This window comes from Pinus tabuliformis, chromosome 4_2, assembly GCF_031772625.1.
Source record: "Pinus tabuliformis cultivar Carrire ecotype Pingquan chromosome 4_2, CPIR1, whole genome shotgun sequence".
NCBI classification, from domain to species: domain Eukaryota; kingdom Viridiplantae; phylum Streptophyta; class Pinopsida; order Pinales; family Pinaceae; genus Pinus; species Pinus tabuliformis.
Window position 1 is genome coordinate 231,342,213 of NC_142304.1, and position 18,448 is coordinate 231,360,660.

Consider the following 18,448-nt stretch of genomic DNA (forward strand, 5'->3'; position numbering starts at 1 on the left):
TTTTAAAAAGTGCAGAATCAATTATTGAATAGTGTTGCTTAATTCAAATTAGTGGTTCTTGGAAATTGGAAACCCTTGAACACATCACTAGTTCGATTATGTATACATATTTTTATGATTTGTTTTTATTGGCACTCATAAACACCTAAAAATGACTACTAGTTATAATATGAGATTACTGCATGTTAGTCAACTCAAGTTGTATGATCATCTTCTAAACAAACTCAGCATCCAATCTACCTTCCTAGAAATTGATGAATAGGTGAAATCAGAATACTTGAGAGATGGTGGTAGGTCCATTGATCTGTTAATGAAAAAGGTATTATATACTCTGTGAGAGTTTGTTTATATTACTTAGTGCAACGGATCGAAAAGATTGTGAATAACATAAACACATAAACAATTCGGAAACACATTCAAACACATCAACACAACCAAATTTAATAGAGGAGTTCACCAGACTTTCTGGCTACATCTCTTGGTCCTTTCACTTCTAGTACTGACCTCTTTATTTTGACTTCAAATTGTTGTTACATGTATGAGCTCGAAAACAGAGTCTCAAATAAGACAATGGATCCCACCATTACATTCAGCTCGAAATTTCAAGTCAAACGAGTATAAACTTGACCATATTTCACCACTATGACCTCCAGACCCCTAGAGTGGTTCAAACCATCTCTGTACCTACAAAACCACCCTCTGTGTGGCAAAAACCTCTCTGGACTGCACAAAACTACCTTAGACTGTGTGCTGGTGGTAAGGCTTTGGCATGTTCCTTATGTTTTGGTGATATGATATTATATACCATATGTAGTTTCAATCCACGATGAATGTGCGATAATGCGATAACACACAATCAAACGATAAACCGAAGGACCAATGGGTGTGGGGTTGACCCTGACCATCTGGCCTTCTCCCAGCAGAGATCCTCACACCAAACAATCCAATGGCTATTGCATTGTGCTCGTCAACTAACCCAAACGATCTCCACCATTGATCTGTCTCATCTGATCCAACGAATTTCATGCAATCTCTGCTGAAATTTAGCTCAACCAATATCAAATCGAGAGTGCGTGAGAAAAATAGCTTTCCCGTGCTACATTTGGCTCACTAAGGGTGATCACATGAGATTTTACAATACCGCTTCCCACCTATAGGGCGCGCGAGAAACTATTTACCACTTTCCTACTCGAACTCAAAGAAGTTAAACTTCTTTTTAATAACCACATCGCGTCCATTTAAGATACTAACCTTCTTACTTATTCTAATGCCATATGCATCAATCTTTGCTTATGGTACAACCACCACTCTCGTTCGTTGATATGACATATCCAACAACTGTTGTGTGAACCAATCACAAATTTCCATTTCAACTTCTCTGCTGACATCATCTAGAACCCATGGTTCATTCCCAGGTTGCCACATGTCCTACTGAAGTAGGCATTGACTATTAACCTTTGATTGGTTCTGACTTCTCCATCTAGACTCTGATTTACACACCGCTTGCACTATTGGACTCCTATCGTCGAGCACTGCAACTTGATGCCGCTTTCATATACATATGAGGACTTTAATCCAGAGGAAAAATTGAATCCATTTTGGATCACTCCTCCCCACTGGAAGCTTTTGGTTCACCAAAAGTTGGTTTTAGCTATTGAGTAAGTGAGAATAAAGTTCCCTCACTTTTCCAATCTCTATCCATCGTTCTTTACTAGGATTTTTACCTTTGACTCCAACTCAAAGATACTTAACATTTCCCCGTCATGAAGTTCTTATCCGCGTGTCAAGAATTGTGTCCCCTTGTAGCTCATTGAGATACTCGGGTAAAATATCTTCAATGGAAGGTAGTTGACCTCGCTCTTCGTGATATTCAATCAATGAAGGTTCATGCAACCACAAGTTTTCAACATTTACGACGGAATATATTTACATATAAGTAGGTAGATCTAGGTGGAAATCATTTTCGCCTTTTTTTTCAAGTATTTTGAAAGGACCATATCTAATTGGTTTTAACTTTTTAGCTTCCCCTTGCAGTCTTTCATTTTTGATGTACAACCAAACTTGATCACCAACTTGAAAACTACACTCGACTCGATGCTTGTCATGTCACACCTTATACATTGCTTGGATTCCTTCCAGTGGTTCCTGTACTCCCTGGTGAATTTCCTGGATTTGTTCAATGAACTTGGTTGCTTTGTCCACATCACTGTGTCCACCAACTGCTATGTCTTTACCAAAGACAAAATCCAAGGGAGACTTTGTTATAAAATCAAAACAAGTCTCAAAAGGATATCTCTAAGTAGAGGAATGTTTTGCATCGTTGTAAGCTTGCTGCACGTAACACAAATGCTCATCCAAAATTTTGGGATGCTTGCTGCAATATCCTCAAAGAAACTATATCACTTTCCTACAGACCACTTCTGTCTGACCATCTATTTGCGGATGAAATGTCATGTTCTTCTTTAAATTTGTGTCCATTAACTCCCATAGACTTGACCAAAATTTCCCGACAAATCAAGAATCTCGATCGGATACAATAGAAGTGGGTAACCTGAAATGAACCCATACATTTTGAAAGAGAAACTTTGCAGTTTGTTCAGCTATGACTTGTTTACTACATGGTGTCAAAATACACATCATACTGAACCTATCCACAACTAGATACAACTAATCATGACTCTTTCTAGACTTTGGAAAGACCCCAACAAAATCTATGGAAACACATTCCCAAGGACGAGAAGGAATTGGAAGTGTAGTACACAAGCGTAATTTTCTATTACTTGGCTTGATTGTACCACAAATAGTACATCTTTTAATATATCTAGAAACTGTCTCATTCATTTGTGACCAATAGAAGAATCTTTGTAATTGTGCAACTATTTTACTTACACCAAAATGACCTGATATGAGAGAAGGATGTGCTTCTCGAATTATATTAACTATTTCAGTTTGTGGAATACATAACATTCCCAAATGATATAAGAGTTTGTCCTTTATAAAAAATCCAATTCTTCTACCTGCTTGCCATGACTTAAAGTTCCACATACACCCTTAAAATATGTGCCTTGAGCATATTGTTAAATGTAACTTTCATGAATTACTGAGCTATGGTTAAGTATTGTGGATACATTTATAATTGGTCTTGATAACATGCTGCAACATTATTATGTATGCCCTTCCTGTATCTAATAACAAGATGAAATTGTTGTAGAAAACCCATCCACTGATAGTGTCTTGATTGTTGCAATTTAGTTTGTGAGTGTAAATATTCAAGTGGTTGATGATCTATGTGTATTATTGTTTCTTTACCCATTATGTAATGTTTCCACTTTTTAGCACTCTGAACTAATGCATATAATTCTTTATCATACATAGGAGAGTTAACTACTATTGATGTGAATGTCTCAGAATGAAAGGATATATGCTTCTTGTGCTGCATCAACACTACCCCCATGGCATATTCACTTGCATCTATCTCGATCTCAAATGGATGGTGAAGATATGGCAGTGCTAGTATTGGCATTGTACTGATCCCTTCTTTCAATGTGTCGAACGCTTTCTCCTATTTTCCTCTCCACTGAAACCCCTATTTCACACTTGTCAAAGCATGTAAAGGAGTTGCAATCAAACAAAAGTTAGCAATAAACTTTCTCCAATATTCGGCTGCCCCTAAGAAACTTCTAACTTCTCTAGCAATATTAGGCTTAGGCCAATTTAAAATGACTTCGACCTTAGAGGGATATATCTTCAATTCACCACCCCCTACAATATAACCCAAATAACTCAAAGATGTTCTGCCAAATTCACATTTTGATAGTTTTACATAGAGATTTTCTCTTTTCAAAACATCTAAAATATGCTTTACATGCTTTACATGTTCATCCCATGTTCTACTGAAAAAAATTATATCATCTAAATAGACTATTACAAAATCATCAATGAATGTTCTAAATACATCATTCATGACTCGCATGAATGCAGTTAGAGCGTTAGTTAAGCCAAAAGGCATAACAATCCATCCATAGAGTACTTGCTTCATTTTGAAAGTAGTCTTCCATACATCATGTTCTGTAAATCTGATCTGATGGTAGCCGCTTCACAAGTCCAATTTAGAGAAGTAAACTGCATCTTTTTATTGATCTAACAAATCATCAATATGAGGAAGAGGATAACGATTCTTTATTGTGATTTTATTTAGTGCTCTAAAATCAATGCAATTCTCCACAAACCATCTTTCTTTCACACTAACACAATAGGTGATCCGCATGGTGATGTGCTTGGTCAAATAAACCCTTGATCGAGAAACCCTTATACCTGCCTCTTTATCTCTGCATTCTCTGGAGCTGATAACTTGTACATCCCAATGTTAGGTTGTGGAGCATCTTGTTGCAAATAAATCTCATGTTCTATCTCTCGCTTAGGTGGAAACCCTTTAGGCTCTTGAAACAAAATATCATAATCGAAAATAACTTTAACTAGATCTACTTTCTGTTTAGGATTACATCCATGGAAAGCATCAAATTTATCAATATCCTTTACTTTTACAATCATAAGTAAAAATTGTTTACTTGAATTGAAAATTCTTTTCATCTATCCTGAATTTATGAGAGAAAAATTATCTTTGAGTTTATGAGATCTCATAATATATTCAGTTCCATCCTTAGTGAGTTGATACTTGTTTTCAGTTTGATAGAAGATAGCATTTCAATCGTACAAGTATGGAATTCCTAATACAATTCCACATATGTCCAATGGAACTATGTCTAACCCAACCTCATCTACAAACTTTGATCCAATAACAAAACAAAGTTTACATTGTTTCATAACTTGTAGCTTTGTTTTATCACACAGCTAACCTAATGGATATGGCCTTTTATGAGGATTTGTTTCTAGACCCAACTTCTTTACAATTTCTTCGAAAATCAAATTAACTTGTGACCCACTATCAAATAATGTATCAACTTTAGTATGATTGGAAATGAATCTAATATGAAATAGCTCATTTCCTTTCCTCTCATCATTATCATTATCAACAGAATGCGAAGAAGTACTTGTAGACGCTTTAGAATCTTAACCTTTTATACCTGTAGCTGTAACCATTGTCTCGTCACTTGAATCTGACCCCAAGTCCTTTTGAATAGTAGCAGCATTCTTTTGCTCTTTACTCTTGGACTTCTTAGGCTTCAATTCTAGATGAAATGATTAGAAATGTGCCTCAACATGTCCATCCCTCTTACAATGAGTTCATGAAGGTTTATCCTTCTTCAGAGTGTTTTTTTCTTCTCCTTCCATTTAAGTTTCTTCTTGCCTTTATTCTTGCCCTCAATCGGTTTGGATGATTTCCCAACATCTTGGGTTACATTTTTACCTCTAGAATCTAGATGAGTTGCTTTAACTAATACATCATCTAAGCTATTTGGATTAAAAATAACTATGGTATTCCTCAAATAACTATGAAGACCAACTATGTATTTCAACAGTGTCTCTGGTGAGTCCAATGATATGCCTAATGTTAAAGCTCTCTTACGGAATTCCTGAGTATAACTTTGAACACTTTGACCTTTTAGTTGACGTAGTGCTTTCCAACTCATCATTTCTTGTTGCATATAAACCAAAGGATAAAATTCGTTTTTAATAGTAGAAACAAATTCATTCCGATTTGAAATGATTCTACCATGCTTTTGGAGATGTGCTTGTGTCTTGTCTTCCCACCATACAAGTGCGGTTCCTCGAAGTTGAATGCTAGCGAGCTGGATCTTCTTCCTTTTTGAAACAACTTTCTGCACTCTGCAATATACTTCAATTTGTCTTATCCAATTATCAAGCTTTTCAAGATTAAGTTCTCCATCGTAAATTGGAAAATCAAATTTTACATCTAATTTGATCAAAGAGGACTTCTTCTTCTTCTTTTTATAAGAACTAGTTTTATGAGAAAAATATGATGATGATGATGATGATGATGATGTAGAAGATGGTGGAGGAAGTTTTTCATTTGTGCCTTTATCTGGAGGAATAAAAATAAAAGGTTCCTTTGTTCCTTTATCTAGTTTAGGTGATGAAGTGCCTTCACCTTTACCCTTTTTAAACTCATTATACATCTCTTCCAGCATTGCACATATCGTCATGAGAGTATCCAAGAATTAGGATTCTGATCCAAGTGGAGTTTCATCTGCCATCCTTCTTTGTGAAAAGACCCTTCCAATGTCTAGATTCGCCTCAACAAGTTCACCTTCACCTCATCCAAGCATCAATCTAGTAAGCATTAAAATATCCACACAAACTTGTCAAACCTTAAAAACCTTGTGAGCTCTGATACCACTTAATTCATTAATGAAAAAGGCATTATAGACTATGTGTGTGTTTTCTTATGTTACTTAGTGCAACGGATCGAAAATATTGTGAATAACATAAACACATAAACAATTTGAAAACACACTGAAACACATTAACAAATTTAATAAAGGAGTTCAACAGACTTTCTAACTATGTCTCCTAGTCCTTTTGCTTCCAAAACTAACCTCTTTATTTTGCTTTGAAATTGTTGTCACAAGTATGAGCTCAAAAACACAATCTCAAATAAGATAATGGATGTCAACACTGTGTTCATCTCGAAATTTTGTGTCAAACAAGTATAAACTTTACCATATTTGGCCACTGTGACCTCAAGACCCCTTTGAATGGTCCAAAACCATCTTTGTCCCTACAAAACCACCCTTTGTGTGGCAAAACCCTCTCTGGTCTGCATAAAGCCACCTCGAACTGCGCACTCGTGGTAGGGCATGTTCCTTATGTTTTGGTGATATGGTATTATATACCATATGTAGCTTCAATCCGCTGTGAATGTGGGATAATGCGATAACACAAAATGAAAGGATAAATCAAACGATTAGCAGGCATGGGGTTGGCCCCGACCATCTGGCCTTCTCCCGGTGGAGATCCCGACACCAAATGATCTAACGGTTATTGTGTCATTCTCATCAACTAACCCGAATGATCTCCACCGTTGATCTGTCCCGTTCGATCCGACGGCTGTTGCGCAATCTCGCGTGAAATTAAGCTCGACCGATATCAAATCGAGAGCATGTGTGAAAAGCAATTTTCTCATGCTACGTGTCGCTTGCTAAGGCTGATTGCGTGAAATTTTATAATATCGCTTCCCACCTTTAGGGTGTTCGAGAAACCATTTACCACTTTCCGGTTGCAACTCAAAGAAGTTAAACATCTTTTTAATAACCACATCGTTTTCATTTAAAATATTAACCTTCTTGCTTGTTTTGACATGATATGTGTCAATCTCTGCTGAAGGGATGATCACCACTCTCGTTCGTTGATTTGACCGATCCAATGACTGTGGTGTGAACCAATCACAAATTTCCATGTCACCTTCTCTGCTGACATCATGCAGAACCTGTGACTCATTCCCAGGTTGCCACATGCCCTGCTGACATGGGCATTGACTATTGACCTTTGATTGGTTCTAACTTCTCCATCCGAACTCAAATTTACATGGCATTTGCACCGTTCGACTCGTATCTTCGAGCACTTCAACTTCATCCCACTTTCATCTGCATTTGAAGACTTTGATAGGGAGGCAAAACTAAATCCATTTTGAATCATCCATAGACTAGTTTAGTTCACATTTAGTTACTTCACAATGTTTTTTGTGAAAGCCCTCAAGAGATGAGTATGTTCATATTGTTGATATTACAAGCACTTCAATGATGGTTGGATACATTTTACCTTAAATGAGTCAAGTGGGAAGCTTGAAGATTGTGATTGTTAGAGATCATTGTTCGTAAGATTTCAAAGTTGGTAGAAGTGCCAGTGAAGATCGTATTGGTCTTTGTAATGTTAATTTTGAAATGTAAGTGTTAAGGATATAATTAAAAGTAATGCTTACAATAGAAAAATATAGATTGGGTTTGTTGGTTGGAATGGGTCGTTGAGATATTTTATCAACAATAATATCCTAGGCTCTTGGAATCTATTGGATCTCATAAGAACCTTATATGTGGGATGTATTTTGGTTTTGAATGCAATATATGAATATTATTTTGTGTGTAATTTGTGCACTATTTTTCTCCTCAAATTTCTTATTTAATCTAATACACCATTATTAATAATAACAACAATGATAGATGAAAACACACCTACAAGTAATATTTCTATATTTAACCAATATTGTTACAATACAGAAAGCAACAAAACCAAGAAATGCTACTTTTATAGAGAAAAAAGAGGGAGGATCTCCCACGATTGCAATGTGTATCCTAGATAAAATCACTACATATCCATGAAAAATGTTTGAGGAAGATAGAATTTTTTTTTTTTACAAGAAAGTGCCTAGGTTATGTTTCTTGAGGACCTAGGGTAAAAAAGGAAAAAAAGTGATGTTCTCTATTTTACTTAGAAGATTGTCAATGTTGTATTCCTTCTAATATTAAGCATAAGTGTATGACTTGGTTCTATTTTCAAAGCTTAAGTTTATAAGAGATTTTTCATTCTAAATCATGTTTTTTTACCTTTCCATACCATATGTTCCCATGGACTTGAAAATCTTGAACACTATAATTTAATTATCAATTATGAGAGTTAAAAATTCATACGAGATTTAGAAAAATAGTACCATATTGAGCTCAAGTAAATTACACAAGATCAATTTAACAGAAATTAAGTTTATATTGAGAGTGGCGTGAATCAGTATAAAGCACTCTTTTTCACAATTTAAAGAATTATGTAACATATCCATACAAAAACAAAGAAGAACACATTATGAATATAGGATATACATAGAAACCCAAATGGGAGAAAACAACAAAAAATATTTTGGTTAGATGAATATGCAAGCAAAAAATTCAAACTATATTAGTCTTTGTAGGCACAAACATACTAGAGACAATAATATCCCTTTCTTTAAACGAACCAACCTATTGGAGACACCAAACCATTTATCAACATACACCAACTTGCTCTACTGCTCAGATCTATTTTTCATACATTTTTATACTCAGATCCAATGGAACTTCATTAATAATTCACTCAAACAAGAATATTTAATTTTATATTTACATTCTTTCTCAGAAGAAAATTGTTCTTTTGTGGTTCTTTGATCCTTTTTATATTCGACGAGATATATACTACTCCATCTTAGATGTGCTTTGGTCACCATTTTTTTTTCTAGGATAACTTCTTCAATTCTTGCCTCAACTCTTATAATTCGCAATTTCCTTTGACACATAATTATTTACTTAGGATAATTGAATTAGCCTTCTAAAATGCTTCAAGTCTCCCACGTTATACATCTCGAACCTCTACAATGATTGTTGATTATACTTTGTATCTATTTTTGGAAATATAGAACCTGTCTCCTTTTAATTGCCTGTAACATTACTCCTGCTAGTCAATTTACACCACTCTACTTGTTCATAAAATCTTTTCATTCTCACTACATGAGAAATATCTCATTCTATGTTTTCGAACATTATTTTTATACCCACGAACTTCAAAATTTTGCCCCAATTCAGACATCTTTTATTTTGATAACTTAACTATTTTGAATTCCTAAGCCATCAAATTTTTGGCCTTAGTGCTTGAGCTCTGAAACATATGAGTTAGGGCTAGAACTAAGTGCTTAAAAAGGCTTTCATACATCCAAGGATTTGGCATTTAGTTTTTTCTTTCCTTCACACTAAGCCGCACCATTGGATGGTCAGACGAGTGGATCAATCCTAATGCATAACCATGTGTTATTTGGAGTCATCGCTGTTATGGTCAAATTTTCATGAAGTATGTATCTGATCCCTTAATTAGCAACTAACTTGGTACACTCCTAAAGGATCAAATAACTAGATGCTTCCTTTTTCCTGGTGCTGCAACTGCACTAGAACCATGGCCGAGTTGTTATACTTATTTCAACTTGTATCTCGGCCATTTATTAATGGTTAAAATTTATGTGCACCTTCATACCATTAGATGCCTAAATGGCCTTCTCCTCTTGACTCCAAAACATGGAAGATTTCAAAAAATACTTAACACAACAAAACCTTACAAAATAGGTTCCTAATGCAAATCCTCAGGCCTCTGACTCCACAACATTGATTCTTCATGGACTAATTAGATTGCCACATTTTTCTTTATTCCACTTTCCCTTCCATGTCACATGCCAAGTTTCACCTTTTGATACATGTCCTTCCAGTCATCTTCCATGTGTCATATAACAAATATCCACTTACCCTATCAAAGTTGCAAATAAACTATCCACATGCCATTGCCTCTAGTTTCCACATTAGTTTCCTCTTCCATATGACACAACTTCATATTGCATCTATACTTCCATGTTAGATGTGGTCCACTTATAAACTTACACGAATAAATCTGAGATCCATATATTTCGTTAATTGTCTCTTCATTGCACCCTTGGATTGCAAGATGTCCAAATGCACAGTAGAAATCATGTTATATCCGGTATCTAATGATTTAGTTGAGTGATTCTTGGTTGCATCCCTAGATGACCTAAAATATCAGATTTGAAGAATGAGTATGGATTCAATGACTTCCAAACTTCCATAGTGAGGCCCAAATATTTTCAAAACTTTGAAAGTCAACTAAGTATGTAACTAATTTTAATTTCTTCACTTCAACTTCAATGTTATTCTCATTTCTTGAGAGTTAGGAAACATCCCATATACCATTGGAAATATCACATAGAAAGTTATTCAACCATGTACCTTTCATGCTCATTTGGAATAGGAACCTGGAGAATAAATTCCTTCAGATATAGGCTACTCACATCAAGCTAGAAAACTTACACTTAGCAAACAATGATAACATACAGTCAACGTTGTAACCATGACATCAATGACAACGAAATCAATTAAAAAATACACTCAACAATCTAGAAACATAATCAACATGCTTAAAAGTATCATGGTATCTATGACATCATCATTTGAATCCCCAATTTCTATGCTTAATATATATTAAATATTGGCATCCATGAATGAGGTAATTGTTGACTGAATGCAATGGAAAGGCTATATGAAGATAAATCTTTGATGGTGAATGGTGAGGTCATAGTAGAAACTACTACAACAGTTGTGACTATGTTCCTTGTTAACCCTTGCACGGATTGTGAATGAAAAGTGCAATAATATATGCTAGATAATTTCCTTCGTTCATCAAAACATTCATCAGGTCTATTTGCCAATATTTTCACACTTATTGGAAGATGTGCTTTCCAATTTGAAGGGACAATGGTTAATGGCATGGTTGAATGTTGATATTTTCCATCATCATAATGGAGTAATTGTAAGTGTTCGAAAACACCCAAGGACTAGAATGCCAATGTAAAATGTCTTTTGGGCAGAGAGAACAAAAAATGAAGAACAAAGGAAAAGTCACTTCATTACTTTGGTAAAATAGTCTACAAAAATATAATTTATAAGTGAAATGGAAGCTTGCAGTGATATCTAGAAGATAAATGTTACACAATAGATAAGGATTCTACATAATCTTACAAGTTCCAAAAAATCTTTATTGGGACTCTAACACCGTGTTATAAGAAAAACATATGAAGGAAATAAAGGAAAAAATAAAGAATGGGTCCTTCTAGTAATGGATGTTTAAGTACTTGATGGGCATCCCACTTAGGTAAAGCATAAGGACCATCTAACCTTCCTAACACAAATAAAAATTTTATTAGGCCTTTCCTTTTGCACTTAATAACGTTTCCTTAGCTTAAATAAGTTCTTACGAAGGTTAGGGAGACTTATCATGCTTTATTTTTCTAATGTGCTTATGATGTAGGATATTTATAATATTTGGAACATATCACAAGGATTTCCAGTCATAGAGATTTATGGGACCTGTCCCCTCCTACAGGAATATTAAACTCATGTAGTTTAAAGCACTAGTTACTCCTCTATGGAGCTACGATATCACTTAGGGGGCATGATCGTGATTTTAAGGGATTTTTTAGGGAAGGTAGTCCCCCTTTCAAGAAATTTTCCCATCACACATATTATATAAATAGAGGGATCAAGTATCCCATTAAAAAAAAATCTTGTAGTAGTCAAGTTAGAGGAAGCAATAGGATGTTGATCTTAGGGATTTTTCAATTCTGCAACTTTTCATGTCCAAGCAATTTTTTTATTAATGAAAGACATATTTGGTTCTTAGACAATTCTGCTTTCAAAGATTTAATATTCCTTTCATTAGGGACCAACCCAGGTGCTCAAGACCCCTTATGTATTATTATATTTTATGCACTTCTTGATTTCTGCAAATTTTATTTCTGTATTATGTTTATGTAGGGTTGATTGGTTTGTTTTGAACAATTTCTTCTCACACAGTAACTGAGCACTATATGGTAGATTTTTCAGTAATTATTTTATTATTTTTCATCATTTTTCATGAATTTAGTTCCCTTTGGTTGTTGATATTTAATTGTTGTTTATCATTAATGTGTGTTATAATTGTAGAATCCCCTATTTTGCAGAGCTATAAGGGACTCTATAGTCACCTATTTTTTTAATACATCCTTATATCATTGAAATGAGGACATGGAAATTCTCTCTTAATCATTTATTGGCCTTCCCTTATCTTATTTTATCGTCAAAGCACATCCTTAGTGCATTTTACTCGTCATTGGACTCTCTCATGTAATAAAACAAGGACTCATGTAGTAGTTTGCATTTTCCATCTAAAACTCATCTAGAATGGCATCCAACTCATGGTTAATCTTATTTGATGTTTTACAATGCTTGTCGAACAATAAAGATTATTTTAGAAGCGAAGAAACCAAATATATTATTTGTCCTAGATTTTTATAGAAATTATCTTTTTGTTGCAAAATTAGGGTTTCATGTTTACATTATTTTTTGTGGGCTTTATCCCTTTGTACAATATAATAAATGTTATTTTATTTGCTCATAGTTAATATGGTTTTCTTCCTTTCCATTTAATTAACATAGAATTTCGTATTTTATTTAATTCCTTGCAGTTATGAGTTTTTCTTATAGCATAAGACACTTAGTGTGGTCTCCGAGTAACTAGACCGCATCTAAGTATTATCATAGAAGTTAGAAAAGGAATAAAACAAGTACATGTTCCACACATAGTTCTGACCCCACTTGATTTTGTATGAACCCTAGGTTGAAAATTAAAGTTGAGATCCTTGGGACTTATAATATTCTTTCTTCAATACTAAGGGTCATCACCTTTTGGTGTCATTTCCAGCAAGGTGTCAAAGTGTGCACTGCCTTCTTCACTAATTGATTTACTCTTTCACTTATTTCACTTTATACATAAATTACAAAATATGCATTTCTAAAAATAGAAAAATGCATTGCATTGACATTTCTCATTTATTTCTTTTAAGCATAAAAGTGATTTTCTTTCTTTATGCATCAAAGAATGAGTTATAGCTAAGGAAATGTATTATCAAAACCTCCCACTTCAACAAGAAGCTAGCCTTGTTTTGTTGATTGTGAGCTTCCTACACTATCTAGATGTCACGTACCCATATAGTATTTTTTTTAATTGTTACGACCTATAAGTTAGGCATTACTAAGGTTTCTTAATCCACACCTTGCAATTTTCATAATTTGAATTGTTCTTCACCTTATTACAAATAAAGTGTATATGTTCATGTAGTAACACTATGAAATATATATATACTAAAATATTCGTACCTAAGCTTATTATCTTACCAACTTCGACATGAGATGATTATATACAACATCCATGTTGTTTCAATTTAATTTTATTATGTACTCACACTATTTTACCTTTGGCAAATTATAAACACTCCTACATGCACCTTCTAGATTCATACATCAGAACAGATGAGGCTCATAAATAGCTAAATTATATGGGCCTTAATGCGACTCTCCAACTTATTAAAATCAACGTTTCTCACATTTATTTACATATTTTATTATATTTTGCCTAGTGAGACACCTAAAGGTTAGATGTTATTTAATGTGGCATAATGTGCTTTAATTATAAGATTTAGAGCCATTTTGGGCTAATTTAAGTGTAGGAACTTGAAGTAGACAAGAAAGAGGGATTTTAGGAGATTTGGTCTCCCTCTTAACTCCTTAATTAGTAGAAGATTCCTCCACCGTATCTCATCAACTTGGAGTTACAATCAGCCAAGTGAGTGATAGTTGAAGAAAGTTCGACCTCGAGTTTGGGAGCCAAACCTCCCTAATTTTTAGGAAGTTGTTGGTAGCTTCAGTTGTATAAATAAGAAGGCCTAGGGCCTCCTTAGGATTCTACTTTTTATTGTAGCCAAGAGGCAGTTTAGAGCTAAGATATTGTGACTGTGATTCTCATGTTATTATTGACATTTTGATGATAATGACAAGGGTTTCTTTGATCCATCACTAAGTTGACGTAGAGGGTTAAATATATTGGGTTAGGGCCTAACCATAGAAACATAAGTTCCACATTTTGTACATGTATTCTTAGATTAGAATCATATAACGACTTCTGATGTAAGATATTTGTCTTTCCATGCCCATAAATCATGTAAAATGAAATAGGAAAAGAGATCGTATGGATAGATTCTCCCTCTGAATGGGAATCCACTTTAGTGATCTTGATTCATGCCATCAACGTATCTATAATACTATTATAATTTAGCAGATATATTAGATCATAAAGTGAGATACATTCATCAAGCTCATATATGTTAGTATCAACTACTTCCCGTTACATCATGACATCAATATTTCATCAAGGGTTAGCTTCAAATAGCTAATAGGATCATACTTCAAGAATCATGATCACAATATTACTTCTTTGTCGCATAGGTAAATCGTCAAATCCGGGAATGCAATTTTACCATATGTCATAATTACTAAGCATATTAAAGGAAAACCATTGTCAACAAAAGGTCATGAATACCAATCTCATTGTTACAATTCTATCATCATGTCTATCTTGATTTCCACAAACAAAATTAGCAGCGTCAAGTTACCATCTCTTAGAATCAAGGAGCTAGCCTTCTTCATGGGATAAAGATATCCAAAAATGATAGATGATAGCCAAACATAAATTATACCAATATATCAAAGATCAATATTAAGTAGCCTCATAACAGGAAGTTCATCCAGATCAAGAAGTAAGATATTTGTTCAATACCAGGTGCACCTTTTCATCAGAACAACCATGAATCCAAATAACTTTCATATGTAAGAGATATTTGTGAAATATACATTCTCATCATACATTAGGGATTACCTTTCCTTCCAATATTACAGCTAAAACATAACGTTGAAACAGTATATCATGCATACCTTGTAGTATTCGAATATCGTTGCATATTTTGATTTGATATAGGCAACTTATAGCACTTAGTCATCTTTCCATCAGGTGCCTGTTTAGCTTTTCGAGCTCTAGCTTTTCTTTCCTCCATCTCAAATGATCCTTAAGAAGGATTCACTTATAACATCTCATTAAGGAGGTTAGAAACACCCATATACTCAAATATACACGAAGGAAGTATAAGTAATGATCAAAACAATAATAATATCTATGATTCTAATCAAAAGTAAAGACATGCAGAAGCATAATAAGTTAAGAGATACTTATCTTCAATGAGAGGAGATCCTCTCCCTCTTGAACTAACCTTCAAGAGCCATCACCATCCATCGTCAATATAATAATGTTGCCTTCAATCAAATTTATAAAGAACCAAGCCTACTAGAGATTATCCCATCCAGGGATTAATCAAATCTGTCACAACTACTTGAACATATTTATTTTGACCATGCTAGGGTTTTTAAATTTCATACCTAAAATATTTTCCATGAACCAAGGTTTTTCTCAAACCCTCACTTCATGATATCCATCAAACAGTAATATAAAAATTTCCTATGGTTGTATTCGAACACTAGAACTATTTTAGGTCTCGTCCATCTTCTCTTTGTTCCATCAAGGTGTCTCCATGGGGGTTATGTCCTTGACGTTTCTTTAGACAACTCTAACCATGTTAATTTTTCATAGGTGTATATTTTTCTTTGCTTTGGTAATTGCATTTCTTAGTTAACACATTAAGTTCATCCCATAACATCATAACATTATTCCTATTTATATTATTATTCATCATCATATGAAACTATGTAGAAATAGCAATATAATCATCATCAATACAAAAGAAAATAAAGGAACAATAGAAGAAAATCATTCACACGTAGAGACACCAAGATTGGTCATAGACCATGGATAAGCCCACCATGGGGAAAACCATTTCAAATTATCTTTCTTAGTAGACTGTCATGAAATGATTAACAAAAAGAGAGTACACTCATTCATATCTTCATCTATGTAACTATCCAACAAAACAACTATAATATCCTTCAATTGAACCCAATGATTCTTATACTCAAAAATTTGATACTGGAGACTGTAATGAAGTGTCCTTGATTACGGTCAACTCTCAAACACTGCGGTCGCTGAACAAAATCTTGGAAATACTGACATTTCATATTCTAGGTCTCGATCACATGGACTAGGTGTCATGTGAGGGACTGTATCTTCTCATACGCTCCCTTAAGCCTAGCATGCAAGTGATTGGGATCAGCTATGAACTATAGAAACCCGACATCCCCATTCGCATGGCTTGTTTTTATGGATTTTGAATTAGTGTTATAGCCCTTTTTGTTAGGGTGGTCCTAATGGTAGTCCCCGCTAATACCCCCTTCCCTGTAACTGGTGTGCTTCTGCTCCTTCTCTTGGATATAGGCTCCCTGGGGTTCCCTACCTCCTAGTGCTTTGGGTTCTTGGCTAAGCGAGGTAGTAGGGGTGACAAAATCTCTGATTTTTGGTGATGGATTGATGATGGTTGAGATGAGGGATGCCCTGAGATTGACCAACGGGAGATCGAGCCAGCTCCGTCAGTGTAGATCACAGATCTCCACGGCTAACGCCCCTCATCGCAGTGGTTGGTGTAGCTAGCTGTTGGTTAGCCTCTGTCCTCTGGCCAATGGTGAGAGCCCATGGTAAGAGCAAGAGTAATAGCAGTGGTTCAAGGACAGTTCTTTCCTTAAATCCTTAAAGGGCAGTCCTTAATGAGAGATAGGTAAGTCCCAAAACTCTTCTTTCTAGGAGCCATGATGGTTGAGTGAGTCAAGAGTAAGAGCTCTAGTGAGTTCGTCAAGCCAATGAAAGTGATGTCAAGTCCAGAGCGATAGATCTCGATGTAAAGGCAATGAACAGATCGATAGATCTCGATAGCAACAAGCCAATCAATTCATAAAGGCCAGACACTCCACTCTTAAACTACGTCTTTCATCAAGCCAGTCCAATAAATGAAGAAAGGTTGTGTCCCTCTACTTACTCTGAAGCTTCCTACTCCAGCAGGGCAACCAATCTTTCCAATCTTCGATGTGTAACTTCGTTCCTACTACCGATCTACCCCGTCTCGCAGTCCCTTCTATGGGCATTATGATGCATGTGTTGTACTCGAGGGCAACCCACTCGTAAAAGAACAACTCACTTATATATAACTAGATGAATCTAGAGAAGAGATATCAGATGTGACAGAATACATGGGATGCATGACAACTCAAAGGAATCAGTTCAGATGTAATGAACAATGACAACTCATTAAGATGACAGTTCTCAGTATGACAAGTTAGCTTTGCCATCAAGTCCAAAGGGGGAGATTGTTGGCAGTATGATACAGGTGTTGTCCTTGATGGAAACTTACTAATATGACAGATCATTGTTCAAGCTCACAGAATGAAGAAAAAGAGATATACACAGGTTCCCCTTGATAAAGCTGCATATACACGCGGGTTAAACGATCAAAAGCCGCGTATAAGTATGCATGCACTTTCATGCAAAGAAAAGCGTGTACGTGTGGAAAAACATATTTTTGGTCCATGGTATTTAGTCCTTGGTATTTGGACCTATGGTTTTGGATCATGGTATCTCGTCTGAAGTGTTGAACCCAGGTATTGGGTCCATGGTATTGATTCTCTATGGTTTTGGACCATGGTATTGAGTAAGGCCTAAGACTATAAAAGGAGGAGAATATCATTGGGCAAGGGCACTGAGCAAGTCTTGAATATCTACTGAAGTATGAGATCGAGTATGCAGGTTATGGGTTCATGATGCTTTGCTTGATCTAAGCTAAGGAGGAATCTCACCGGTTGATGGAGAACAAGATCTAAGGATAGATCGGGATCAAATGGTTTGGAATGAATCATCTCTATATGGTTTGATTATGCTTATTCTAGATTTGTATACTGACGTATGTAATGTTCTGATCTGGGTATAACTTAAGTTTGAAATAGCTGCAACTCATGAATGAATATTTACAGATGTATACGCTGGTTTACTTTGATAAAAGTGTGTACATACGCAGGTTATATACATCTAAGTAGTGTATACCATATACACTATGATATTTGAAGTTACAGGTGGATCTGGTAGTTGA